Source organism: Elephas maximus, chromosome 15 (genome assembly GCF_024166365.1).
Source record: "Elephas maximus indicus isolate mEleMax1 chromosome 15, mEleMax1 primary haplotype, whole genome shotgun sequence".
In the NCBI taxonomy this organism is placed as follows: domain Eukaryota; kingdom Metazoa; phylum Chordata; class Mammalia; order Proboscidea; family Elephantidae; genus Elephas; species Elephas maximus.
The window spans coordinates 60,389,933-60,417,118 of record NC_064833.1 but is presented as its reverse complement, the minus strand read 5'-3'; the positions used below and the strand labels follow the sequence as shown (position 1 = coordinate 60,417,118).

Below are 27,186 nucleotides of genomic sequence, written 5' to 3'. Positions count from 1 at the left end.
TTTAAACCGTACCGCAGAATAAGTACATGAGAATTCCTGGGGTGGGGCCCAGATATCAGTAGGTTGTAAAGCTTCCCAGATGATTCCAAGGTACAGCAGTGTTTCTCAAACATTTACTGTATAATAGCATGTCTTAGTGGCTAACATATATAAAATGCAGGGAGCGAGGGAGTGCTGAGTTTCGCCATTTGCATTAGGTTCTCAGACAATGCCAAAGCTGCAGGTCCAGACTACCCCATCCTTGCCACTTAAGTATGGTCTAGACCCTGGAGGGAGCTTCTGAAACTCGGGTCTGCGTGAGAATCACAGGAGGAGCTTTTTAAAATTGCAGAGCAAATTCCCAGGCCCTACCCGTATTGGGTCACTATGAGTTGAAATCGACTTTACCGCAACAGGTTTGGGTTTTTTTAGGTCTTACCCATACAAGGTCGCTGTGAGTTGGAATCTACGAATCCTCTCCAGGGGAACGGGTATGGACCCATAGTAGTTCCTGTTCAGCCGCTGGGCGAAAGGTGGGGCTCTGGAATTCCATTTGTAACAAGCACTCCCTATGAGTCTGATATGAATAATGTTTAGACCAGTCTTGAAGACTTAGACTGGCAACCGGGATTTGGGAAGAGACTTGAGATGACAGTCAAGCCAGGTCTAGAACTCAGGATATCTGACTCTTAAGCACAAAATCTAACCAACCACCTTGCTGTAGTGTTAATTCCAATTCATTCCAAAATCAATTGGTGCTTTATCTGACAAGTCCAATCATTCTATAATTACTATGCATTACTTAGCAGAAACAATATATGTGGCATTAAAACCCCACACACACGCACACCTATTGCCATTCAGTCCATTCCAATTCATAGCAGCTCCGTAAAGACAGAGTAGAACTGCCCCCATAGGGTTTCCAAGGCCATAAATCTTTAGGAAGCAGACTCCCACATTTTTCTCCTGAGGAGCAGCTGATGGGTTCAAACTGCCGAGCAGCCAAGTGCTTAACCACTGCACCACCAGCACTCCTGTTAAACCCATGCAGACCCTGTACTGAGGACCCTTTACACATTACTGTTAAAGAGGGTTTAAAGTTGGGAGGAGAGGGCAATGGTAGTTCAGTGGTACAATTCTTACCTTCCATGTGGGAACTTGGTTGCGTTCCTGGCCAATGCACCTATGTACAGCCATGGTGCACGTCTGTCAGAGGAGGCTTGAGTGTTGCTGTGATGCTAAACAGGTTTCAGTGGGGTTTCCATACTGACAGACAAGAAGAGAGGCCTGGTGATCTACTTCTAAAAATCAGCCAGTGAAAACTCTATGGGTCACAATGGTCTGATCCCATTATGCATGGGGTTGCCACGAGTGTGTGTGTTTGGGGGGGGGGGACTTAATGGCATCTAACAACAATGAAGTTGGAAAGAGGGGTTCATTCTGAGGAGAAGAGTGGGTATAGGGAGCTGAGTGATGTAATAAAGGATTTTAGATGGTCAGCAACCAGTGCATGGCAGAAGAAAAGGTATGTAGGAGGAAGCAAACCTCATGCTCAACCTAGAACATGGCAAGGCACGTTGGGGAAGAAAACAGAGACCAGGATTGGTCCCCTAACTCAGTGCAGGGCATGAACTCAGTTGTTCAAGAACTTGTAAATGGATGACACTTCGCATACATTGGAGCCCTGGTGGCGCAGCCCTGGTGGCGCAGCCCTGGTGGCGCGCAGTGGTTAAGAGCTTGGCTGCTAAACAAAAGGTCAGCAGTTCAAATCCACCAGCCTTTCCTAAGAAACCCTATGGGGCAGTTCTACTTTGTCCCATAGGGTCGCCATAAGTTGGAGCTAACTGGATGGCAATGGGTTTGGCTTAGTTTCGCCCACCCTCACATGCATTATCTCACTGAAATCTCACAGTGGCCTCTTAAACTGGATAAAAAGTATACTACACTCATTTTACAGATTAAAAAAAGGAAACTCTGGATGTTAAGTGATGTGCACAAATGGTGGGACCAGTAAACACACAGAACTTCTGAGCGCTGGATGTGGCTTCTATAACACCGACGAGAACAACGATTCAGGTCTTACAGAGGAAATGGTTTCTGTGCTTACTATTCACATCCTTTAAAAGGTGAGCCTACATTTTGAATTAGGCTTTCATTTGTGTAGGGAGGAAATTCACCCCAGTTTTGCAGCTCTACAAACTGGGATTGCCAGATGTGCTACTGAAAACACACTCATCCTAGGACATTGCAGTTCAAAGAGCAACGTTCACATTTTCTGGTGACAAGTCTAATCACCATCCTCATTTTACCCAGGCCCAGAGAAGCTAAGTGATTTAGACAAAACCACTAATCCAAGCAGGAGCCAGTCTCAAGCCTCTGTCCTTTTTCTCTACTCTCCTTTTACCAAATGACATGCGGAAGATTGTTTTTCATTTTCAAGGTTCTCATATCAAGATTTGCCATCAGTAAATGAGAACCCAAATGTATTTCAGATTGATTCCTCCATCTAGAAACAAGCGTCAGAAACAATGCTGGTGCTGGTGGTAAATGCTATGGGCAGTAAAGTTTAGATAGTCTGTGGTATTTACGTACAATCTCCCAGCCCAGAGGCTGGTCTCGAAATGCTGTATCGCCAATGATGTCCTATTCATCTTTATCTCTACTTCTCAGGTAACTCACCATTGGAGTTATTCTTCCACGCAATTATGCAATGAAAATAAGCGAATGCCTAAGAAAAAAAGAATTATCTGTGAGGGAGCTGGTACATCATTGGTTGCTGAATTTTGTTAGTTTATTTTTTAATAAGTAAATGTCTTAAGTGAAAAAAAAAAATACAAAAGCAGCAGAAGAGTCAAGTTGAGACTTTTAGAAGAGAATCCAATGTGGTCACCCCATTTTCTTTGAAGCTAGAAATTCCAATAAAAAATATTTGTCTATATGGTATTTGAATCGTTTGCATATTGACTTCAAAAGATTCAGGATTTAATTATATAAAAAGTTAATTAGTATGTCATATTGCCATACCATTTTCAGCCATTATTATTGGCATTAAATACATGAAATGTATAATATTGGCTTAATATTGATTGTGTCTGAGAAAGGATGCATCTAGAATTTGTTTCTCAATAGCTGTTATTGTTGTCTGGCAGGAATAGCTGTTACATTTTTTCATTCTCTGAGGCCTGTGTTGCTTGTGGGTCAGCAAAGTTCGCTCTTTGGCGGAGAATTCTTTATTCAATGCCTTTAAAAGTACGAATAGTGAGCTTTTCAATTATATAGATGCTAGAGACTCCGTTGAACCCATTCTCCCTAGGTCAAAAGCTGTACCTAGAATAGGTTTTTTATTAAACTCTTCCTGCTAAGAATCACAGGCTTATCAATGAGCTGAGAAGTTTTGGTCCCAAAATTCTCCAGGTTTGTTTATTACATTTCTTCCTGTTTTACTCAGAGGGATTCTTTGGCATGGAAATCTCCGCCCTCGACTTATTTCACAGACACAGTCCAGGTTAGTGAACTGTGAGGATTCCAAGGTGACTGCAGGCTGAGGGAGCACAGAATGAGAGCAGAGCATTAGGGAATTTTTCACTGGGTGAAAAGTCAGTTTACCATAAAAGTTAATGCAAGTTGTGCTTGATTTTTGGACACGGTTTATTACAAAGTTTGCCTTGTTTGAGTGTACGCAGCTGCTAGTAACTTCACTGGAAACCATAGCTGAATTCCTAGATCTGGAGATTAGCATTCTGTGTGTTTTTTTTTCCCCCCTGGGAAATATTTAAAAATTAGAGAAAATCTCAATTATTCTTGTCCTAACACAGAATACTTATGAATTACCTGCATTTCAAATGTTCACTTCTAAATTAGTTGCTTAGAAATTACAGCAATCAATATTATCAATAATCTGGACTCCAGACTAGTTTCAAAAAAATTTTGAATCCATAAATAATTTAATATAGTATAAATTGTAACTCCAAGCCTGAAATAAAACAGGTGGTGGGTAAGGATTCTGGCTCAATGATAGGAGTAGGGTTAGAGGCTGTGGAGTATAAAATTTAGGAACCAAAGAGGAAGACTCTAGCAGTGGCTGAGGAGCTTGCTGTTGTTGTTAGGTGCTGTCAAGTCGGCTCCAACTCACAGCAACCCCATGTACAACAGAATGAAACATTGCCCAACCTGTGCCATCCTCACAATCGTTGCCATGTTGAGCCCATTGTTGCAGCCACTGTGTCAGTGCATCTTGTTGAGGGTCTCTTTTTCACTGACCCTCTACTTGACGAAGCATGATGTCCTTCTCCAGGGACCAGTCCCTCCTGATAACATTTCCAAAGTACATGCAGGAACAGATTACCCAATAAGCAAGGTAAACACATACTTAGGGCATCAACAAAACAGGAGCATCAGTTGTTCAAAGCAAAAATCCATAGATAGCAAGCCCACAGGACACAAGGAAAAGAGAGCACCACAGTAGAAGGGAAGTGGAAGGGCACTGAATGAAACTGATACCAGCTCTAGTGAGTAAGAACGTGCCGGCGGGAAACAATGTTCCTGCAGGGTCACAACGGTGACCACGTATAAGGTTGTTTAAACTATGAGGCCCCTACCACTTTGACACCTTCATTGACATCTGCCTTCTATAGTCCCCTCCTGTATAATCTAAACTCTATCTCAGCAGATCTTTTGGGAGTATACTACTTCTTTCTAATAAATAAGAACTGGTGGTGGGCTGTCAAGTCTAATTCTTGCTACATTCACCCAACATGCAACTGAATCCAACATGAGCAGTTACTGGGCAAGAATGGATTATATTAATAGATAACAGTTCTCTGATCCATTTTGAGAGAACCGTCTTGTACATCCACATCTACTGATCCAGAGCTCCAGCCAGGAGTGCTAGCAATGCTTTTTGTCATGATATAAACACAAAGTATGCTCTTGCACAGGTCCTTGTAAACAACCAATGGTGAACAATCCAGATGACATGCAAAAGCAAGGGAGCTCAAATAAGTTGATCATTGCGATGAATTCAATCAACATAATTTATCACATTTACTAGCTTCAAAAGTCATACCAGTGGAGAAATTGCAAACGAAATACTTCACTATTTATGTAAAGTTCGCCAAATTGATTTTTCTAAGTGTAGAGACCAGTCCTATGACAATGCTGCCAATGTGTCAGGGTGCTATAAAGGCACACAACAGAAAATTTTAGAACATAATGAATACGTCATTTGCATACCACGTGCTGTACATTCACTTAATCCTGCAGGCTTTAGTACAGAAGATTATTGTCCAGAAGCAGCTGATTTTTCTTTTCTACTGTTCAGTTATTCTACACATTTTTGCCACCTCTACTCACCAATGGGCAGTTATTAACTATTAAAGGCAATGACTGAGTATTAAAGTGTCTTTTTTAATACATGTTGGACACCACACGCTGTGGCAATGAATACAATCCTGGAAGTTTACACTCAGATTCTAGATGCCTTAGAGAATATTGTTGAAGACCAGGCACAAAAAGGAGATACTGAAAGAGAAGCTAAAAACATCCCCAACAAAAGGCAAACACTAGAGTATGTATTTATGTTGCTTAGGTGGAATAATATATTGCAGTATTTTCATCAAATGAGTCAAGCTTTCCAAGATTCAGAGGTAAGGTTAAAGACATGCACAGAGCTCTACCAGTCATTAACAGGGTATTCATATAATTTAAGAGAAGATTTTGAAAATTTTTACAACATGACAAAACAAATACTGCCAAATACTGATTATCAAGCAGTTCACCATCACAGAAGCATTAGAAAGAAACAAGTACATGATGGAAATGTTCCAGAAGTATCGTTGAGTGCGAGAAATCAATTTTATGTAACCACATACCACACCAGCATTGACACACTAGAATCTTGCATGAAAAGAAGGGTGAAAGTGTATGAAGTTGTTTCAAATGGATTTTCCTTCTTAAACTATGTGGACATACCTGATGAAGAATTCATGAAGGCACCCAAGAAATTAGTGCAGGCTAATTCCAATGACTTAAATACAAATCTTTCTGGAAAATGAGACAATTTCATTCTTATACGAGAACTAAGTATACAGATTCAGGAAAGACAAATTTTACTCATGTCAGCATGTATGGTTCCATTCTAGAAGACAAAATACAATGCGTAGTCCCCAATGCTGAAATGGCTTTATGCATGTTCCTAAATTCAATGATCATAAACGTCACAACAGAGCACTCATTTTCGTCCCTAAAGAGACCCCAAAACCCTCAGCTACAACAATTATTCGAGAAAGACTTGATTCATTATCGTTATTATGTATGGAAGTAGATACTGTTCAGCAGCTTAATTGTGATGAAATCACTGAAGAATTTGTAAGAGCAAAAAATAGAAAGAACTATTTTTAATTATAACGTGTGTTAGAGATGAAAGATCTATCTAAAAATAAAATACAGTAATTTGTTTTAATATTTTTTCTGATCATTAAACTTTCTTTTACGCCATCTTTTCATTTGTTCATTTATAATTACAGCATTTTTTACAAAACAAGCAAAACTGAAGTATGAGTCACTTAAAGAAAAATTGATGAAAGTCAATTTTTCTTTGTGGGAGATTAGCAGAATTTTACATTGTTGAAAAACTAAATTGACTGACTCATTTTCTTTGTCGTAGAATATTGGCATTTTTTTTTCTAGAAAAATATGGTATATAGTAAAAACCTTAGCACCTCACATCTACCAAAAATTTTATAATCCAGTTCATCTCATTCTGCTAAAATGGCATATACCACTTTTTCTTTCAATTGCTAATATTATAGTTACATTTATAAAGAAGTTACATTAAGGATAGCCAAGACACAGACACACACATATATGGCTCTGTGTGTGTGTACATAAGAATGGCATGGAGAAGGTGTCTGACCCCCTCCAGCCCCACAAGGAGGAAGGAAAACCTAGGTCAACAGGGCAAGGCTGACTTCCATGAGATGGAGGCCAGACAAGCCTCCTCTCTCTGCCATCTTTACCAATTCTGACACCAACTCTCCTTCCCACAGCACTCTCTACTTCTCTGCTGGGTTCAATAATTCACAGAAGTCACAGACCATACTCACAATTTAGGGAAGTAACAGGTTGCAGTTCTGACTCAGGAACACTCAACGATACAGTTTTTCCATCAGGATAGCCTGTTCCCAGTCAAGCTCGCAGTCATGCCTCTCTCTGGCCCTAGGCCTTTTCTCAAAGGGACTCAGCTTTTTCTCTCCGTGGGCAGGGAAGCCCACCACAAAGGCACCATCTCCTGCTGCTGGGGCTCTGCTTTCAGGTCTCTCCTGCCACTGCTTCTCACCATCTTCAAAGTTACAGCTCGCCCTCTGTCTCTTAGTTCTAGGGGCTTCTCAGCACAGGGATCCCAGGTGCAAAGGACATGCTGGCTCCTAACCTTGGTGGTGCTGGGATTCTCCTCTTTGCTCTGGAATTGGCTCTCTTTTAAGGCAAAACTGACCAATCCCCTTGGTGGGTCACAATTGCCTAATCACACATTCCTGCCCAATCACCTGGGTGGGAGTTACAAGACCATGGCTAGAAAGACCATACAAAAGTAATCAATCGTACCACATATATATATAACGCACATATCCCATTTGAATGTGTGAGTAAGCAGAGGAGGGGGCACCAGAGATTATCAATGCTTAGGACCCTCACTTGTCTTAATCTGGCCCTAAATACATGAGACAAAGTCTCCTCCTCCTTGCTGAGGAGCAGAAGTTTGCAAAGACTAGATGTCAGCAGCTTCTAAGATAAGGATGGGAGATGGGCCTGTGACTTAGTCACAAGAGGTGAAATAATAGTTGGGGCATGTACTTGTAATTTAGGACGACTCCCCTGTATTTAAAGTGCAAAGGGTTCCACATTTAACTTAGTCCATAGAAAAAAGGAGTCCCTGGGTGGTACCAACAGTTAACGTACTAGACTGCTAAACTAACTGAAAGCTTGGAGGTTTGAGTCCACCCAGAGGTACCTTAAAGAAAGGTCTGATGATCTACTTCCAAAAAGTCAGCCACTGAAAATTATATGGAGCACAGGTCTACGCTGACACATTTGGGGCCGCCATGAATCATAACTGATTTGACAATAACTTTTTTTTTAATAGAATAGTATGATTGGAGATTAATAAATAAATCGCAAGTCTCTTAAAACTAGTTTTAAGATACATGATAGTTTATGAACACTAGAGAATCCTAGAGAAGGAGTCTTAAAAGCTTGTGAGTGGCCATCTAAGTTATGTCTACTGGTCCTACCATGTCTCCAGCAAGGGAGAATGAAGAAAACGAAAGACAAAAGGGAAAGATTAGTCCAAAGGACTAATGGAGCACAACTAGCACTGCCTCCACCAGACTGAGTCCAGCACAACTAGATGGTGCCCAGCTACCACCACCTACTGCTCTGGCAGGGATTACACTAGTGGGTCCTGGACACAACTGAAGAAAAACGTAGAACAAAATTCTAACTCACACAAAAAAAGACCAGACTTACTAGTCTGACAGAGACTGGAGAAACTTCAAGACTATGGCCTCTGGATACCATTTAAACTCAGTACTGAAGTCACTCCTAAGGTTCACCCTTCAGCCAAAGATTAGACAGGTCTATAAAACAAACAATAACATGTGTAGTTCTACCACGAATACAAGACTAAATGGACACACCAGCCTAGGGGTAAGGACGAGAAGGCAGGAGGGGACAGGAAAGCTGGATGAATGAAAATGGGGAACCCAAGGTCAAGAAGGGGAGAGTGTTGACATATCACGGGGTTGGCAACCAACGTCAGAAAACAATATGCGTATCACTTGTTTAATGAGAAACTAATTTGTTCTGTAAACTTTCACCTAAAGCACAATTTTAAAAGAAGAATACTACAGAAACATTCATTTAACTTCAACCCCTTAACAATTACCTTCCCTGTCCCCACAACTAAGTTGCCCCTTAAGAGGGGAAGTAAGTGACCTTTGGGGAGGCCTTTCAGCGAAATAGGAACCACAGACTTGTCTGACTCTGACTCCCAGCATCTCCATTTATCAGCTGTAAATAGATAGCTGCTGCCTTTGATTACCAAACGCGACGTGTGTAAAGCCTTAATGACAACAGCTTTGGACACACAGTAGGCTTCTATAAATACCAGCTATTAGTGAGTGGGCTTTTTTCCTTTTCTAGAGTTAAAATTTTGTGGCTAGATGCCTTCTAATGTACATTTCATCATTTTAATGTAGCCATGATTGACTGTAGTTTTTAAGGAAATTCTTTCCTTTTCTGACAGAGGACTTCAAAGTGACATTAGGGCTCCTCTGAGAATGGGCGGGGGGGTAGCACCTAGAAAAAGCTTTCAGGGGAGATCAAGGCAAAGCCTACTAATGTTCCTCTGTGGCCACACACTGTACTGCAGAGGAAAAGGCAGGGCTTAAGGACTTGACACTTCCAGATCTTTCTACTGGGAGAAAGAAATTATGATAGCAAGAAAACAGGACTTATAAAAGTGAAAACAAAAAGTGCCTTAAGAAAATGTCTTTACATTACAGATTAAAGACTGGACGTTCCCAATGTTCTTTGACATCCTGACCTTACAAGACCTTACACATTCCGTAAATTTGTACCTGGACATCATCGCTCAAGATTTGTGGTTGTAAAACTGTTGTGGGTATTCCAAATGTTGGCAGATTCACTTTTATTTCTTCGTCTTTATTACTTCAATATAATACAATTTTATAAACTTATATTTTAAATAGGCATCAGAGAAAAATGATGTGTTTCATTAGTCATAAACCATTTGGGGGCCTCACTAGCAGACAAACAATATATCAGGATTAAGAAAGGGAGATTTATATAGTTAAAAAAAAAAAAAGGAGATTAAACTCCAAGAGTAGTCTCTAAGGTTAGAAACGTATGAAAGACTCATGATGGCAAATGCATTTCTATCATTTCTTTCCCTATTATATACCTTCTTCCCATTCCCACCTTCTCAACACTTTCCTTGCAAATAGACTTTTCTGTTCTCAGTCCTGCACCTCATTGGAACGGTGGCTGTCTCTCATTATAGAAAGACAGACAATTACAGGAGAGGAAGTGAGGCTTACTGTGGCTCTCTCTTTGAGCCATAATCTCATTTACAAGTGGAGGAATATGCACTGTTTATGTGGCTTTCTTCACCAGTCTGTACGAAGTCAGTTCCTCATCTGAAAAGTGGGGATAAGAGTTATAACTATTATTCTCTGAGAAAGTCAGGCACTTACCTACTCCCACAACAATGGAGGAGCCCTGGTGGCATAGTGGTTAAGAGCTCGGCTGTAAACCAAAAGGTCGGCAGTTCAAATCCACCAGTCACTCCTTGGAAACCCTATGGGGTAGTTTTTTTACTCTGTCCTATAGGGTTGCTATGAGCCAGAATTGACTCGAGGGCACCTAACAACAATAACGATGGAATCAAAACATACAAATGATCATGAAAATGGTGCAGGATCAGGTAACCTTTTGTTCTGTTATACATAAGGTTGCCATGAGTCAGACCCAACTAGGTGGTTACTAACAACAACTTCCCTATTAAGAAGGAAAATTAAATTTCTTTTGAACTCCCCCTTTTCCTTCCCTACTTTCAAAGAAAAGGCCGCCTTCTAGAGAAGGAACTTCCAGAAAGAGATGATGTTCAATACTAGTGAGGGCTAATGAGAGTCAGGAGTCACAAAGTTTCAACACGCTGGCAGTGGTCAAACCCATAGTCCTGAATAGGTAACAAAAACTTCTGGTATTCGAGATGCTACTTGCGTGGTTGGTGGCCTTACCCTCAGAGGATTCACTAAGAAGTGTTCTTTAAGAGATGAATAAAAGCACAACCAAACAGCATGACGGAAAGGCAAGGATCCTTGGAGATTTCACAGCAGTTCAGACAGAGAGAATTCCCAGAGGCAAAAGCCATAAAATAAACCATCACTCCAAGATGTCCTGTAAAAACAGCAGTTGCTTTTAGAAATAGTTAATCCCCGAACTCCACGGTATTTCCTGTTTCTGGAAACTTAGAGGGAAATTAAGCTCTGTTTGAAAAAAAGCAAGCAGAGCCAGATGTTGGTGTTGGTAATGATCTGCAGAACCTGATACCCATGTGGCAGCAGTCAGGGAAAAATGCATGACAGCTGTCTGAAGCCATGGGAGCGTAATTTCTCTTGGCTAGAAAAGAAACAAAATGTAGGATCTGTTTTGTTTACATGTACAAGGGGACAGCTGAGCCCAAGAGACATTATTTTGGTTTGTAGAGCCAGAAACAGCAATTTAAAATATCATTGATATTGCTCTGACACATGTTGTCCAAATCACATTTAAGCAATGTTCATTAACCAGACAAGTACTGTCTCATTCTAAAGTTTTTTTTTTTTTTTTCCATAAGTAAATATTCTATTTGGAAACCAATTATAGGCAATTTCATAGTAGTTTGCTTTGTCCATATTAACAATTACTTTTTTTTCCTGAAAATATATGGACTTCTTGATAAAAGAGATTTTGGATACCCAGAGGCAGTGATAGTCTACTTTCTCTCTCATTATACCCCACCCTGAAATTCTACTTTTGTCAAACTGCTTGGTTCTTCATTGCTTCACTAACCTTTGAACTTCCTTGCTTCTGCGTTTTTTTGTTTGTTTGGTTTTTCCACTCAAGCTTTTCTCTTCCATCCCTGATCTTCAAATACTATTCTAGTTGCTGTCCAAGTGACTCCAACTCATGGAGATCCAAAGTGTGTCCTAGTAGAACTGTGCTCCGTAGGGTTTTCAATGACTGATTTTTTGGAACTAGATTCCCAGGCCTTCCTTCTGAGATGCCTATGGGCAGACTTGAACCTCCAGCCTTTCAGTTAACGGCCAAGCACATTAACCATCTGCACCTCTCAGGGACTCTTAGCTATATTCTAATGCCTAACTCATACCTCACCACATTCATGAAGTTGACCTTGATCATTCTAGCTCCCTTGCTAGAGAAGTATCCCTTCCTGTGAGCTGCTCTACCACCTACTGTCTGTGTCATCCACATGGTACTTCTCCTAAAGTGCCTTGTGTTATAGACATTGGTGTACGTATCTTAAATGCTCAGTAAAACAGTAAGCTCCTGAGGCAGCTATGTTTCATACTTCTTTGTATTTCCTCTCTTCCTCCCACTCCTTAACTATCTAGTTTATTTTATGCAGTCACAAGATGCTATTGGTGGTCATGGTGAACATATTTGGTGAAGGGAAGGTGCAGGTTTGTGAGGAAAATAGAGAAATAATGCCAAGAGCAATTCGATATCTAATATTACTCAGATTGAAGAACTGAGCAGGTTATTAAGGTTTCTCTAATCATATGGTCATTGCATCCACGTATACGGTGAGGACTTTTCAAAAGGACAAAAACTGAAGCCTAATTGAGCCAGACTAATAAGATGTACTTGATGCTGAGTTCTGTGTTAAGGATATTTCAGTGCCCGTCCACTCTCTCCCTTTTTCCCCATTGACAATGGACAAAATTAAGTCCCAAGCCTGGAGAGGGATTGAGACTATAGCTGGGGGAAAGGTGATCAGCTACAGGAACAGAAAGGATAGGGAAGCCTCATGTTTATGCTAGTAGATAAACTCAGTGTCTTCTTGCCAAATTAAGTCAGTGAATCATTACTTATACTGATAGGAAACGTCAGGAATCTAACTTAATTTAGGACACACTTTTAAAAAGAAATAGACTTCAAGCATTGACAAAAACATAAACAAGAACTCTAAAGAAAAAAAAATCTCAAGAGTATAAAAATAGCTGTATTGCTTATCTGGCAGGTTAAAATTTAATTATCCTTATTGAGTTGTAGCTGGACTATCTCTGAGTCTTCTTCATGTTATAAATAAGAATCGAAACAGTAATTTTGCAGTCAGAGGAGTTTTTAATGACTATGCGGGATTGGCAGTGTTTTTTTTCTGATGGGGGATACCAGCCAATGCTTTATTTCAGATTGGAGAACAGAGAGAAATCTCATTTTATTTTATCTGATTTCATGTTACTCTTTAGAGATAATTACTTGATTTTCTAACACACAAAACTTTACTTTATGACTACCAGAATTTCTGAAAATGACAGCAACTGGAGTTAAGGGACTGTCATCACTGTAACATTCTATTTCACAACATACAATCATGTCCATTAAGAGCTTTAAATTCTCTCTCTACCATGTGGTAGGAAACATCAAAGTTTGTTTAACCCAGTTTTGAGTACATAACAAGCTTGGTAATAAACATGTGTTGATAGACTGATTCTCCAACACATTCCCTTAGGACTTTAGCTAACTGACAAATACTGGCAGAAACGGCTGCTTCCTGGAGTCTTAAGTTTAGACACTACTTGCGGCACTTTCTCTGAGAGAAAGCAGGTGTTTTAGTGGCCATTTTAAAGTTAGGGGTAAAGTTCACGGTTCGTCCCTTCTTCTGAATGAGATCTTATTCCCAGAAGGTGCCTGGATAAACGGTAGATGCTGCTGACTCCTGGAAGTCTTTTCCATACAGTCTCTCCTATGTGTGTGCTCTCTGTTGGGAGACACATGGGCGATTTGACTTTTCAGAGATTGGCCTAATCTTGGCTATTTCAAGAGTGTTTAATTCCAGGGGAGTTCAGGTCAGTTCTCCTTTGGAATTCATCTGTGGTAATCTGAAACTTCCAGAGTAATTTCTGAGCTAAACTGGATTGGCTTTGGGATGATACAGCCCTACTGCAGCACCCTCCCCCGCTCCTGGGGCCACATCAGAATTGAAGGAGCTTTTGTTAGAAAACAAGTGGTTTTGGCTTGAAAGTTCTATATCTGCTTCAATAGGGACCCCCAAAGCAATTTCTCTTTTTACAGGAGAGCCAATGATGAGATACAGTTGCCAGCACAGTGGCTTAACAGCTTAGGCTCTAGGGGAAGATAACATTGGTTTACATGGCTCCTCTGACAGGTATTAGAATCTTAGTTCAATTGTTTATCCTCTCTATGTCTCAAGATTCCTTGTTTGTAAAATACAGTAAATAATGGTATGACATCTTATTTAAAATATGATAAATAACCTAGTGGTTTTTGAAACATGTGGCACAGTCTTCCAAATCTAGAAACTGCTCAAAGAATAACCCCCCCACCCAAATAGTGCTTACTCTGTGGCAAGTGCTGTCCTGGGTGTCTCATATATATAACTCATTTAGTCACCACAAAACCAGTATGAGCTATTATATTCCCATTTTACAGATGAGGAAACAAAGGCACACACAGGTTAAGTATCTTGCCTGAAATCACATAGCTAATAAAAAACAAAAAAACCAAACCCAGTGCCGTCGAGTCAATTCCGACTCATAGCAACCCTATAGAACAGAGTAGAACTGCCCCATAGAGTTTCCAAGGAGCAGCTGGTGGACTTGAACTGTCAACCATTTGGTTAGTAGCCATAGCTCTTAACCATTATGCCACCTGGGCTAGTGAGAAGTAAGTAATTCCAGGCATTTTCACCTAGGACATGTGGCTCCAGAGCCTGTGTTCTTGGCCACTGTTTTCTGCTGCTTCTCTAACAAATAAATGTAATGTATTATTAGGAGCCATGGTGGCACAGTGGTTAAGCACTCAGCTGCTAACCTAAAGTTTGGTGGTTCAAAACCCACTGGCTAGCTGCTCCATGGAAGAAAGATGTGGCAGTCTGCTTTCATAAAGCTTACAGCCCTGAAAACTCTATGGGGGGCACTTGTACTTTGTCCTATAGTATCACTATGAGTTGGAAAAGACTCAATAGCAATGGTGGGTAAGTTAATCTATTATTGTTGTTTTCTTTCCTGTAAGTGTTTCCAAGTCCATGACACAGCCGTGACCTCTGCTCCCCCATGTCTTGTGTCCCAGGAGAAGCAGCAGCTGATTCCTCCTATTGCCAAATCACTTTAATCCATGCCAAGCCCCTTGCATGGTTCCCATGGTGAAGGGGAAATGGTAGCAGGAGAGACTGAGATGCCACGTATGATGAGTCATATTTTTGTTTAGATTTTGACACTGTCTAGCTATATAAATTTGAAGATCTTCTCTGGGCTTTCATTTCCTAAATTATAAAATAGCAGACTCAGGCTAGGCTATCTCAAGGCTTATCCCATATATATAGAACTTCACAATAGATTGTCTATTTAAACTTTACACACAGTTATTGAATGCCTACTAACTGCAGAGGTACAGGGTGGCACAAATAATTAAGCGCTTGGCTACTGAAAGGTCGGTGGTTTAAACTTATCCAGAGGTGCCTCGGAAGAAAGGCTGGACAGTCTGCTTCCACAAAGATCGCAGCCATGAAAACCCTATGGACACACATGATGGGGTCGTCATATGAGTCAGAATTGACTAGACAGCAACTGATTGGGTTTTTGTTTACTAAGCATAGAGCGTTGCATTCTATACTGTGGAGGATAGGAAAATGAATAAATAGAAGCCATGATTCCAATTACAAGGAGTTTCTATCTGAGATAATGGACAGACAGCTACAAGTAACCAAAATACAGCGACTTGTGTGAGTTGGTCAGACCTGGGTTCAAATACAGTTTTCTGTTTCCTAACTGTGTGTCACTTTAAATAAATGATTCTATCTGTCTGAACTTTAGTTTTCTCTTTTGTAAAATGGACTTGGTAATACTGTACTGATAAGATCTGGATCATTGCTGGCACTCATAAATGTTATTAAAAGTATTCAACAGACGCTTTGAATTGATGCATTATTTAAAAAGAAGACTATAGGGATGTCAGCAGAAAAAAATGTATACAGTAAAACCTGCAAAATTCGGAACCTGTACAAGGCAGAAACCTGTCAGAGATGGAAAACTCAAATATTTTCCACTAAAAAGAGCAATAAAGAAATGATAAGACCATACCCTGTCAAAGGTGGAAAACTTGCAATTTCCAGTAAAACAAGGCAGTCCTGTTGAATTCTGGCTCTCACAGCTTTCAGACAATAATAATAATAGCTCACATTTACTTATCAGAGAAGCGGCAGAAAAGAATGGCCAAGAGGACAGACTCTGGAGCCACATGTCCTGGGTGAAAATGCCTGGAATTACTTACCTACTTTTCACTGTACTAATACTGGGAGAATTAAATGTGTATGTGGAATCATGGACTACATTAATTTCCTTGCTTCATTTTCAACATAACTTGAACTTGGTTATATTCCAAAATGCACTGGTTAAGATTTTCAAGCCTAGACCCCAAACAAAATTTTACAATTAGATCCTCTCCTAGCTCACAATCTCCAGAATGCCTTCACCATATGTGCGTGCGATGTGTTTTGTGGAGGTGGCCAGGGGATGAACAGACTGTCTGCTATCTCAAAACCCAAATCCCTGTAAAAGGCAGCGACATGTGTACAAGCAAATAAATGCATTTTTCACTCGAGAACAGTGGGTGGCGGGGAGAAGCTCTCTTTCTCATACCTGATTTTTCTTTCCATGCAAAAGTGGTTCCACTAGCATAAAATATCTGAACTTTCTTCTCTCCCTTGCAGATTTCCACCAAGGGAAGGACAGCAACTTAATCTGAGTAGTAAGGCTGAAAGGACAAACAGGGCAAGTTCTGCAAGCCCCCTTCTCTTCCTCTTGGGTGCTTTGCTAGCTGCCAGCAGGAAATGAGTGCTCTGCTCTGAACTTCATTGTGGTTTGTATTACAGAGGTGGCTCTTGAAGGGGTAGACGTGCCTCACTCCAGTACCAGCTGCCACAGAGAGAGGAAAGCCTGTCTAATCCTGCAGTGCCGTGCTAGGATGCCAGCTTGGTCATGGAGATAGTAAGTCAGGTCCTCCAATAACAGCTTTATTGGTAATTAATGCTATGCCATGGCCTCTATCTACCTTACTCTACTATCTTATGCCTTAAATTTATGGAATAAAAGTAAGGATAAAAAAAAAAAAAATAAGGATAAGAAGGTGTTAATTACTGAGTACCCTAAATCTCCGACATTGGAGAAGAAGCTGTTGACTCCAGCCCAGGGGGCCTCTGGTTTTCTGGTTTGAACAGATGGTTTTATACTGATTCATCTGTTTGTCTTCTTTCATCACATCTGTGATGGTGCCATGTCTTTTTCGGGGTGACTGTGGACGAATGAAACTTATTCCCACACAGACCTTGAATAAGCCTGAGTCAGTGAGTAAGAAGAATTTAATTTAATAATAATTTCATTCTCTACATGTGAAATATGCTATAAAGAGATGGCAATGAATACTCTCGTGATTACAAACATATAATTTTAATACAGGCAGTCCTCAGGTTATGAACGAGATCCATTCCTAACTGTGTCTTTAAGTTGAATTTGTAGCTAAGTCAGAGCAGGTGCATAAGGTTCTTATTTAGCCTTACTTTTAGTGCAAGAAAAGGCTCAAAGCCTTTTCCGTGATGTGAAAGCTGTACGTGCAGCAAGTGAAGGTAATTATGATAAAGAATTTGTTGTGAGTAGAGGTTAGTTATGGGTCGCTAGGAGTCGGAATCAACTCGACCGCAACGGGTTTGGTGTTTTTCGTTTTAGGGGTTAGTTCAATCATTTCAAAGTCAGGGTAAATTTAAATAACATTAAGGGGCAAGCACGAGTTGTCCATAAGTTGGACATTTGTAACCCGGGGACTGCTTGTTTATCACTACGTGTATCACTTTATATGTTCATTACTACCAGATGCCTGATAGAACAAAATGCGTATTAAAATGGGTCGTGTCTATGGCACATGAGAAGCATGCCATTTAACTGATTTATAAATGAAGAAAAAATAAAGTAGAAGGAGATGAAATTGCCCATTACTGGCTGCATTGGAGGCAGATGATGGATTTGTGAATGCCCTAGGTTAGCACCTGACTTGGTATCTTACCTAAATATCATGTTGCATAACTTACACGTTTACGATCTCTAATACAGGGCTCCCATAATAGTGTTGTCTGTTCAGATGAATTCTGCAATATTTTTTGACCCAACCCTTCTACATGTCATGTTCTATGTTCTGTTCTGGCGAAAGAGCGATGAACCCAACAAATACAGACCATATCTCCACGGGAAAGAACCCGGTTCGTTAGTTAAGTTCATACTTGTTAGTGAAGAAATATTTCTAGAAATAAAAGTGTTATTATTTAAGTATGTGTACTATGATTTTTATTGCTATGTTTCTTAGAGTGGGAAAAATTAGAAGAAAATAAATCCCTGAATGTTCATAAATAGGAAATGGTTTCATAAATTATCGTACTTTCACTCTATGGGATTTTATGCAGTTACTTAATAAACCCAGTGCCGTGGAGTCGATTCCAACTCATAGCGACCCTATAGGACGGAGTGGAATTGCCCCATAGAGTTTCCAAGGAGTGCCTGGCGGATTCGAACTGCCGACCCTTTGGTTAGCAGCCATAGCACTTAACCACTATGCCACCAGGGTTTCCATTAATAGACTGAAATAAATATATATGTAGGGTCTTAGAAAAAGGTAATGATGCATTGTTAAGAAGAAAGAAGTTATGGGTATGATTTGTTTTTGGTAAAAACAACAATAGTAGCAATCCTATTTGTATGTATACTGTATATGTTGGCTTAGCAAAGAACAAATAAGGAAGGTGCATACCAAATGATTACGGGCAATTACATCAATAGGGCATCAACAGGGCCAGGTTGAAGGATAGAGAGGATGAAACATTTTTTAGTTAAAAAGATTGAAACAAATGTTCTACTGGTGAAAAAAAATACATAATGTTAAGTGGAAAAAAATAGACTACATCTCAACTAAGAAAGATAAACAGGAAAAATGCTGGAAGTGAAAGTGTTAAGACATTAACAATATTTGCCTCAAGATAGTATAATTATGAATGAGTAAATTTTTCTCTCCTTCTGGACACTTTTATGTACTTTTTGTATGTTCTATATGACTGTTGCTGTCAAGTTGATTCCTACTCATAGCGATCCTACAGGACAAAGTACAATTGCCCCGTAGGATTTCCAAGGCTATAAATCTTTATGGAAGTACACTGCCACATCTTTCTCCCGTGGGGTAGCTGATGGGTTTGAACCATCGATCTTTCAGCTAGCAGCCAAGTGCTTTAACCGCTTTGCCATCAGGGCTTCATTTTTCCATATGGGCATCCATTAATATGAAAATCAGGGAAAAAACAAAATTTATGAGGAAGAAGTTTGTGCCCATTGATTTAATAATTCCACTCCTAAGCTTCTTTTTTTGAAATAAAACATAAAAGAATTCCAAACAAGAGTAAGTTCTTTTAAAGTAATCATAGGGAGAGACTATGCTCTTCTTCCAGTAAAGATTATTTAAAACAGTTTTGAAAATTCTTTGGAATTTTTAAAGCATATTCAGAAAAATCTTTGGACTATTATATCCACTCTAATAAAGCAGAAGTTGACCTTTGAGCTGACTTCTACATGCTAAGCATGTTCCAGGCATTCTGGGTAAGGCCCTCTCCACATCAATCTGTGATATCATGATGCGAATTGGTAGAAAAATGCACATCTGGCAGGAATTCCACAAGGCTTTCTCCTCAAGCTAGGAACTATTTAAAAAGAGGTAATATGCTCAAGCAAATCCACAAATAATAAATAGAACACTTCTTACGTAGAAATTTATATTCTCAAACTTGAGGAACTTAAAGTTTGAATAACTGTGTGTATATATGAAATGTGAGCATAGACAATCAGTGTGACAAACACTTATTGATTGCCTGCCATCTCGTCATCATCTCATCTTTGGAAAATGCAGTGCCGTTCATAAATAGAAATTATACTAGGTGTGGTTGACAGTTACCCAGACAATTGCCAAGGCACTGGGGCTAGACATCATGCAGTAGAGAGAAAATGAAATAAAGCACACAGAGAAGTCTGAGGCTTTAGTTCCTACCCGGAAAACCTACACAGCTAAAACACTCTGGACTTGGAGTAAGAAGGCCTGAAGTGGAGTTCTGTCACTTTGAAGTGTTTTGAATTTGACCAAATCTGTTACCCTCTGAGCAGTGAATCTTTGATTTAACCTGTGCTGGGCTGAAAAAACTTACAAAAATATATAAATAAACCCATAAACCATAACCCATTGCCATCAAGTCGATTTTGACTCATAGCAACTGTAAAGGTCAGAATAGAACTGCCCCATAGGGTTTCCAAGGAGCGCCTGTTGGATTTGAACTGCCAACCTTTGGTTAGTAAAAGTACTTTACAAAGTTACTGTGAGGATCAAAAGAGATAATATATACAAATATATATTTATAAAGTATAAAGTCCAATAGATTAATTGGCTATGTTAATATTCCTTGGGCACTGTATTAGTTAAGTGGATGGCTTTAACAAAGAGAAAATTATTCTTATTGGGTACTAGGCTACAAGTCCAAATTCAGGTCGTCAGCTCCAGGGGAAGGCTTTCTTTCTCTTTTGGCTCCGGAGGAAGGTCCTTGTCATCAGTCTTCTCTTGGTCTGGGAGCATCTCAGTGTAGGAACCTCAGGTCCAATGGATGCACTCTGCTCCCTGCACTGCTTTCTTGTTGGTATGAGGTCCCCAAGTCTCTGCTTGTTTCCCTTTCCTTTTTGTCTCTTGAGAAATAAAAGGTGGTGCAGGCCAAGCCCCAGGGAAATTCCCTTTACATTGGATCAGGGAGATGACCTGAGTAAAGGTGGTATTACAATGCCACCCTAATCCCCTTTAGTATAAAATTACAATCACAAAATGGAGGACAACCACACAATACTAGGAATCATGGCCTAACCGAGTTGACACATGTTTTGGGGGGACACAATTCAATCCATGACGGGCACATACTACCGTGACTTCTGCTTGGTCTCTACTAATCAAAGATTTATTTGATTTGAGAAACGAGGCATATATTGGTAGTAAAGTGATGTTCTGACAGCTATTTTCATTAGAAAAATCAAAGTTTCCTGGGTACTGTAAAATTAAAAGAATTATTAAATTTTGAACAGGCACAGAAAACTTAGCATTGGGCAGTCTTAGGATTGGTAGGGTAATGTGTGGTCACTTGCACCAGCCTTTCACTAGTGGTTGGCATTTTCTCATCCACTTTTTCCTAGACTACGTGCAGTGGCTGATTGATTCAATTATTCAGCCACTAAATCTAGCCAATGAAAACTGACTATATTTCAGTCATTACTAAAAGATGTTGATATAATAGTGAGGAAAAACATACATAGCCCCTGTCCTTGAGGAAAGTATAGCATAGAGTAGGAGACAGATAGTTTTCATGTAATCACACAAACCATAACAACTGGTTGGAAAGAGAGGTACATAATGCCACAGAAGCTGATGATTTCCATGTTTGATATTGTCAGAGAAGTGAGGGAAGACTTCTCAAAGAGTAAGACACATGAATTTTAATCTGAAAGACGAGCTGTAGTGGGAAGAAGGTGAGGAGGGGAAAGAAGAATATTCCATGAAGGCGAGCAACTTGTGTAAAGGTTCTGTCTTAGTCATCTAGGACTGGTATAAAAGAAATACAGCCAGTGAATGGCTTAAAATTTTCTTAATATATTTTTTTAATTGAACTTTAGATGAAAGTTTACAGAACAAACTAGTTTCTAATCAAACTGTTAGTACACACATTGTTGTATGGCATTGGTTAACAACCCCACGGCATGTCAGCACTCTCCCTTCTCTACCCTGGCTTCCCTATTACCAGCTTTCCTGTTTCCTCCTACTTTCCAGTTCCCGCCCCAGGGCTGGTACACCCCTTTAGTCAACAAACAGAAATTTATTCTCATAGTCTAGGAGGCTAGAAGTCTGAATTCAGGGTGTCAGCTCCAGGGGAAGACTCTCTTTCTGTCGGCTCTGGAGGAAGGTCCTTGTCAACAATCTTCTCCTGGTCTAGGAGTTTCTCAGGCACGAGGACCCTGGGTCCAAAGGACATGCTCTGCTCCTGATACTGTTTCTTGGTGGTATGAAGGCCCCATATCTCTAGGCTTGCTTCTCTCTTTTACATCTCAAAAGAGATTGACTTAAGACATACTGTATCTTGTAGAGTCCTGCTTCATTAACATAACTGCCTCGTTAACAGCATAGAGGTAGGATTTACAACACACAGGAAAATCACATCAGATCACAAAATGGTAGACAACCACACAATACTGGGAATCGTGGCCTAGCCAAGGTGACACACATTTTTGGAGGACACAATTCAATCCATGACATTCCACCTTTTGGCCCCCAATAATTTATATCTTTGTCATATGTAAAACACATTCACTCCATCATACCATAGCAAAAGTCTTAAATCAACTCCAAGCCCAAAATCTTCTGCAAAATTCCTCTTCATCTGTGAAATCTAGAATACAAATTATCTGCTTCCAAAGTACAACGGTGGGACAGGTACAAGGTAGACATTTCCATTACAAATGGGAGAAATTAGAAGGAAAGAAGAGACATTTCCATTACAAATGGGAGAAATTAAAGGGAAAGAAGGGACAATAGCACCAAGCAAATCAGCAGAACACATTACATTAGCTCTCAAGGCTTGAAAATAATCCTGTTCTCTGAGACAATTTAGGCAATAGCCCTGCCCTCCAGACTTTGGGTGTTGGCCACACTCACCTGATTCTGGGTGGAGGCCCTGGCCTTCAGCTCTACCTTCCAGGTCCGCTGAATGGCAACACCCTTCCCTCGCATTTGGGTGGCCCCATTCTCCTAGTCTTCTGAGTGGCAACTCCACCCTTTGAGACTGAGGCAGCTTTGCTTCCTGTGTTTCTTGTCTCTTCAGCTTCTGCTTCCTGGTTCCTTGTCCTCTTGACCCCGACTCTCGGTACCAAATTTTGTCTTAGTCATCTAGGGCTGGTATAACAGAAATAGCACCAATGGATGGCTTTAGCAAAAATAAATTAATTCTTTCACAGTCTAGGAGGCTAGAAGTCTGAATTCAGGGTACCAGCTCCAGAGGAAGGCTTTCTCTGTGTGTTGGCTCTAGAGAAAGGTCCTTGTCATCAATCTTCCCCTGCTCTAGGAGCTTCTCAGGTACAGGGACCCCAGCTCCAAAGGACATGCTCTGCTCCTGGCACTGCTTTCTTGGTGGTCTGAAGTCCCCATGTCTTTCTGCTCACTTCTCTCTTTTATATCTCTAAAGAGATTGACTTAAAACACAACCTAATCTTGTAGATTGAGTCCTGCCTCATTAACATACCTGTCTCTAATCAAGCCTCATTAACATCCTGGAGGTAGGATTTATAACACAGAGGAAAATCACATCAAATCACAAAATAGTGGACAGCCACACAATACTGGGAATCATGGCCTAGCCAAGTTGACACACATTTTTGGGAAACACAATTCAATCCATGACAGGTCCTGAGGCAAGATGAAGCAGGGCAGTATGAGTAAATGAAAGACGGCCAGAGTAGCTGAGTCACAGGATGAGGGGTTATAGAGGAAGATGAAGTTAGAGAGGTTGGTGGATGCTGAAGACCAGGTAAGGCCTTGAAGGCTTTGTTAAGGAGTTTGGAGTGTTTCCAAAGAACATCAGGAAGCTACAGAGAATTGTAAACAGGCGTGTCGTGACCAGATTTGTATTTTGGAAACAAATATATCACTCTTGTCATGGTTGGTAAAATAGACCAGAGATGGGCAGAGTTTGATGTATTAATTTTCTGTTGCTGCTGTACTAAACTACCCCAAACTTAGCGGCTTAAAACAGTGTAGTTTCTGTGGATCAGAAGTCTGGGTACAGTATGGCTCAACTGGGTTTTCTGCTCAGGCTGTCACAAGATAGAAATCAAGAAACCAGCTGGGGCTGCAGTTCTCATTCAGTGCTCTGCTCCTCTACCAACCCATTGGTTGTTGGCAGAAATCATTTCCTTCTCCTGCTGTCCATGCAGCCCCTTCCACTTTCAAGCCTGTGAAGGCAGGTCAGATCTTTCCCACGCTTCAAATCTCTTCGACTTCCCCTTCTGGCATATTTCTCTTACTTCCTTTTCTTCCATGGGGAGAAAGTTCTGCTTCTGTGAGTTCATGTGGTTACATTGGGCTCACCTGGATAACCCAGGCTCCTCTCCCTATTTTAACATCAAACATTAGTAACCTTAGTTACATCTGAAAGGTCCCTTTTGCCATGTAATATAGTTTATTCATGGGTGTGACACCAGGGGGAAAGGTTATGGGGGCCATTATTCTGACTGCCACAGTTGACATAGGGATACCAGTTAGAAAGTTATTCTAATAGTACAAGCAGGACAGCTTGGTTACCTGGACTAGAATGGTGTTGGTTGAAATGGAAAAAACTGAATGCATTAGAGGAATCTTGGCGAATGAGGGAGAGAAAGGTGTAAAGGAAGACTCCATGGCTCTGTCTTACACAGCTGGATGAATGGGGAGCTCTTTATCTCACAGTTCAACATTTCCATTTTGGGGTGGTTCTCATCATTTATTCTTCTTCTCTGATCTTTTGATTTTACTGCACCACGTCTACTTTCAACCTGTATTTCTTTCTATCTATGCATCCCTTCATTTCTGCAAGAAGGCAGTACCCCTGCAGAAGCCACTGGCCTCCTACCATTATTGGAAACCACCGCAAATCTGTTTATTAGTTTGTTTATAATTATACATATTATGCATGTATGGATTATAAGAATCCATCCATACATTACAGATGTCTAAATCCAAGAGAATAAAATTTTCCACCTCAGAACTAACCACTGTTTATAACTTAGAGTTTATTCATCTGGATTTTTTCAATATATGTAAATAACTTTTTCAGAAAAGGGCTAACAATATAATGGTTTATTTTCCTCAGTGATGTATCTTGGCAATTCTCCCATGTCACCACATATAGATTTATCTGGTTCTTTTTAACTGTGGCACACTATTCTATTAAATAGATGTGCCATAAATTATTTAACCTGTCCCTTATTAATGGACACATAGCCCGCTTTCAAGTTTTGCTACTATAAACAAGGCTGGAATCCGCATCTAGGTGTAGACATCTCTGCCAGCTTGTGTGATATATCTCAGGGATAACAACCTAGAATTGGAATTGCTGGGTCAAAAATTAGACCCATTAACATTTTATGTGTTATTACTAAATTGTCCTTCAAAAACACTGTTGCAGTGTGTTTCTTTCACTTAATCCAGGAGTGCGGGGGCGGGAGTGTGGGGAGAGCATGGTTTCACTTAGAACAAAAGGAAACCCTCTCAGTGAAAAAGCTAAGGCCAAGTGTTATCTCTTTTTCTAGAAAAAGTAAGATTTAACAAAGATAACACATTTGTCAATACTGTACTGCTGGTGCTGTGCGAGGTACTGGGAATACTGTGATGATGTTGAGGTGATTCAAAGAGTAGGAACTCAAGGATCCCTGAGCCCAGTCAGTCCACAAAGCTAGTTCCAGTTGAGTCAACACTGACCCGTGTGTGTCAGAGTAGAAGTATGTTCCGTAGGGTTTTCAGTGGCTGATTTTTGGGAAGTAGATTGCCAGGCCTTTCTTCCTAGGCACCTCTGGGTGGACTCAAACCTCCAACCTTGCAGTTAGCAGCTGAATGCATTAACCCGTTGCACCAACCAGGGACTTCTCAGCCAACAGTAGGCTGGCGCAAAATGTTAAGGAAGCACAAGGGAGAAGATATTAGCTCTGTCTGGAGATGGGGAATATTTCTCATTTAAGTCTTCTTAAATAGGATTTTAGGGGAAAAGGGTGACTGGGTTGTATTCATCATTGAAGAGCCCAGGGGGGTTGCAGGATGGCCAGTAGATTTTTGTGGCTGGAGAAATAGGATACAGGGAACAAGGCTGGGAAAGCATGTGATCTACGTCTGGTTCAATTAAGAGTGATTTCTCCTGCAAGTGAGAGAGAAGGGAAAAGCAGTGGCTTGGACAAGTAAGAGTTAATTTTTTTAAATTAGAATTCTAAAAGTAAGAGGCTGAGGGAGCTGGCTCAGTGGGTAAACTGTTTCAGGGTTAGTATCTCTGTAATTTTCTTGGACTTTCTCTCATTTTTTTTTTTCTCTCATGGGTGACAAGATGGCTGCCTCAGTTTCTGGTATCACATCTACACTCAAACCAAGAGGAAGAAGGAAGAGGTGGTGCCACCACAACTGCATCAGGAAAGGAAAAGCGTTTTCAGAAGCCTCTACCGCAGATTTCTGTTAGTCTCTTACTGGCCACCACTAGGTGAGAGGGAAGCTTAAAGTGTGGAGAACCAAAAAAAACACTTGCCATCAAGTCAATTCCAATTCATGGTGACCTCATGTGTTACAGAGTAAAACTATACTCCATAAGGTTTTCTTGGCTGTAACCTCTAAAGAAGCAGATTGCCAGGTCTTTCTTCCAAGGCATCTCTGGATGGGTTCAAACTCCTAACCTTTTGGTTAGTAGCTGAGCACATGACTGTTTGTACCAACTAGGGACTTCACAGAATGTCATAATTGGCTTAGTCCAACTATGGTCATTGCTGGGAATTAATTAAGTCTCTTATAGCCAGGACAAAGAGAGAGAGATAGGTATTACGAGATAACTAAAGCTACCTCCTTATGGCTTAGATTTTGAAGGGCCTTGTACATTTTTTTTGGGTTGTACACTATGCTAAGAAGTATGAATTCCTTCTTGGTGTGCCAAAGGTAACCCTCAACTTGCCATAGCGTTTCTAAAAGTTACTAGTGGAGATTGTTCTTTCCCAAATAATTTCAAGGTTCTGGACTTAGTGGAGAATTATTTCAAAGGGACTACTATTGATCAAATGGACAACTTTCCTTATTTACTTCATAATATGAAAGGACAAGATTATGCTATCTCTTTCATCTGCAAAGCTGTCCTTGACTTCAAAAAGAATACTCTAAACAAAAGCATTTCACAGGATGTGGAGATGAAAACAAGTTATAAAACCAGTTTACACGCCACCATTTAGAAATAATCATAAGGGATGAACAAACCTTTTTTTGTTTTTTTAAAAATCCGTATTTATACGGAAGTGTGTGATTCCTATCACGTTACTATGGACTTTGAAATATCTTAACTTAGGTGGTCATATGTTAGCTCAACTGTGCCAGAGTTTTTATGGTTACACGTAGTTTTTCTTACATATAAAATAATTTTTGTTCTCATCAGTCAGAATAGCATGAGAACTCCTAGTAAACATTCCATATTTAGAAGATCTATAAACTCATGTTGTTTTATTCTGATACGTTGATGTGTTTATGTTTAGAAGAGAAACAAGTAAGAACATAGAAACT

The 27,186-nt window shown here is 40.2% G+C and overlaps 1 protein-coding gene across 1 annotated transcript in view; it reads right to left on the bottom strand.

The window, feature by feature from the left end:
• The window catches only part of PAG1 (phosphoprotein membrane anchor with glycosphingolipid microdomains 1), a 200,697-nt gene extending 177,945 nt beyond the window's left edge, over positions 1-22,752 (bottom strand). The window contains exon 1 of the mRNA XM_049854473.1: positions 22,570-22,752. The gene's annotated coding sequence lies outside the window, so the exon portion shown is untranslated. The remainder of the gene's footprint in view (positions 1-22,569) is intronic.
• Between the last annotated feature and the right edge of the window lie 4,434 nt (positions 22,753-27,186).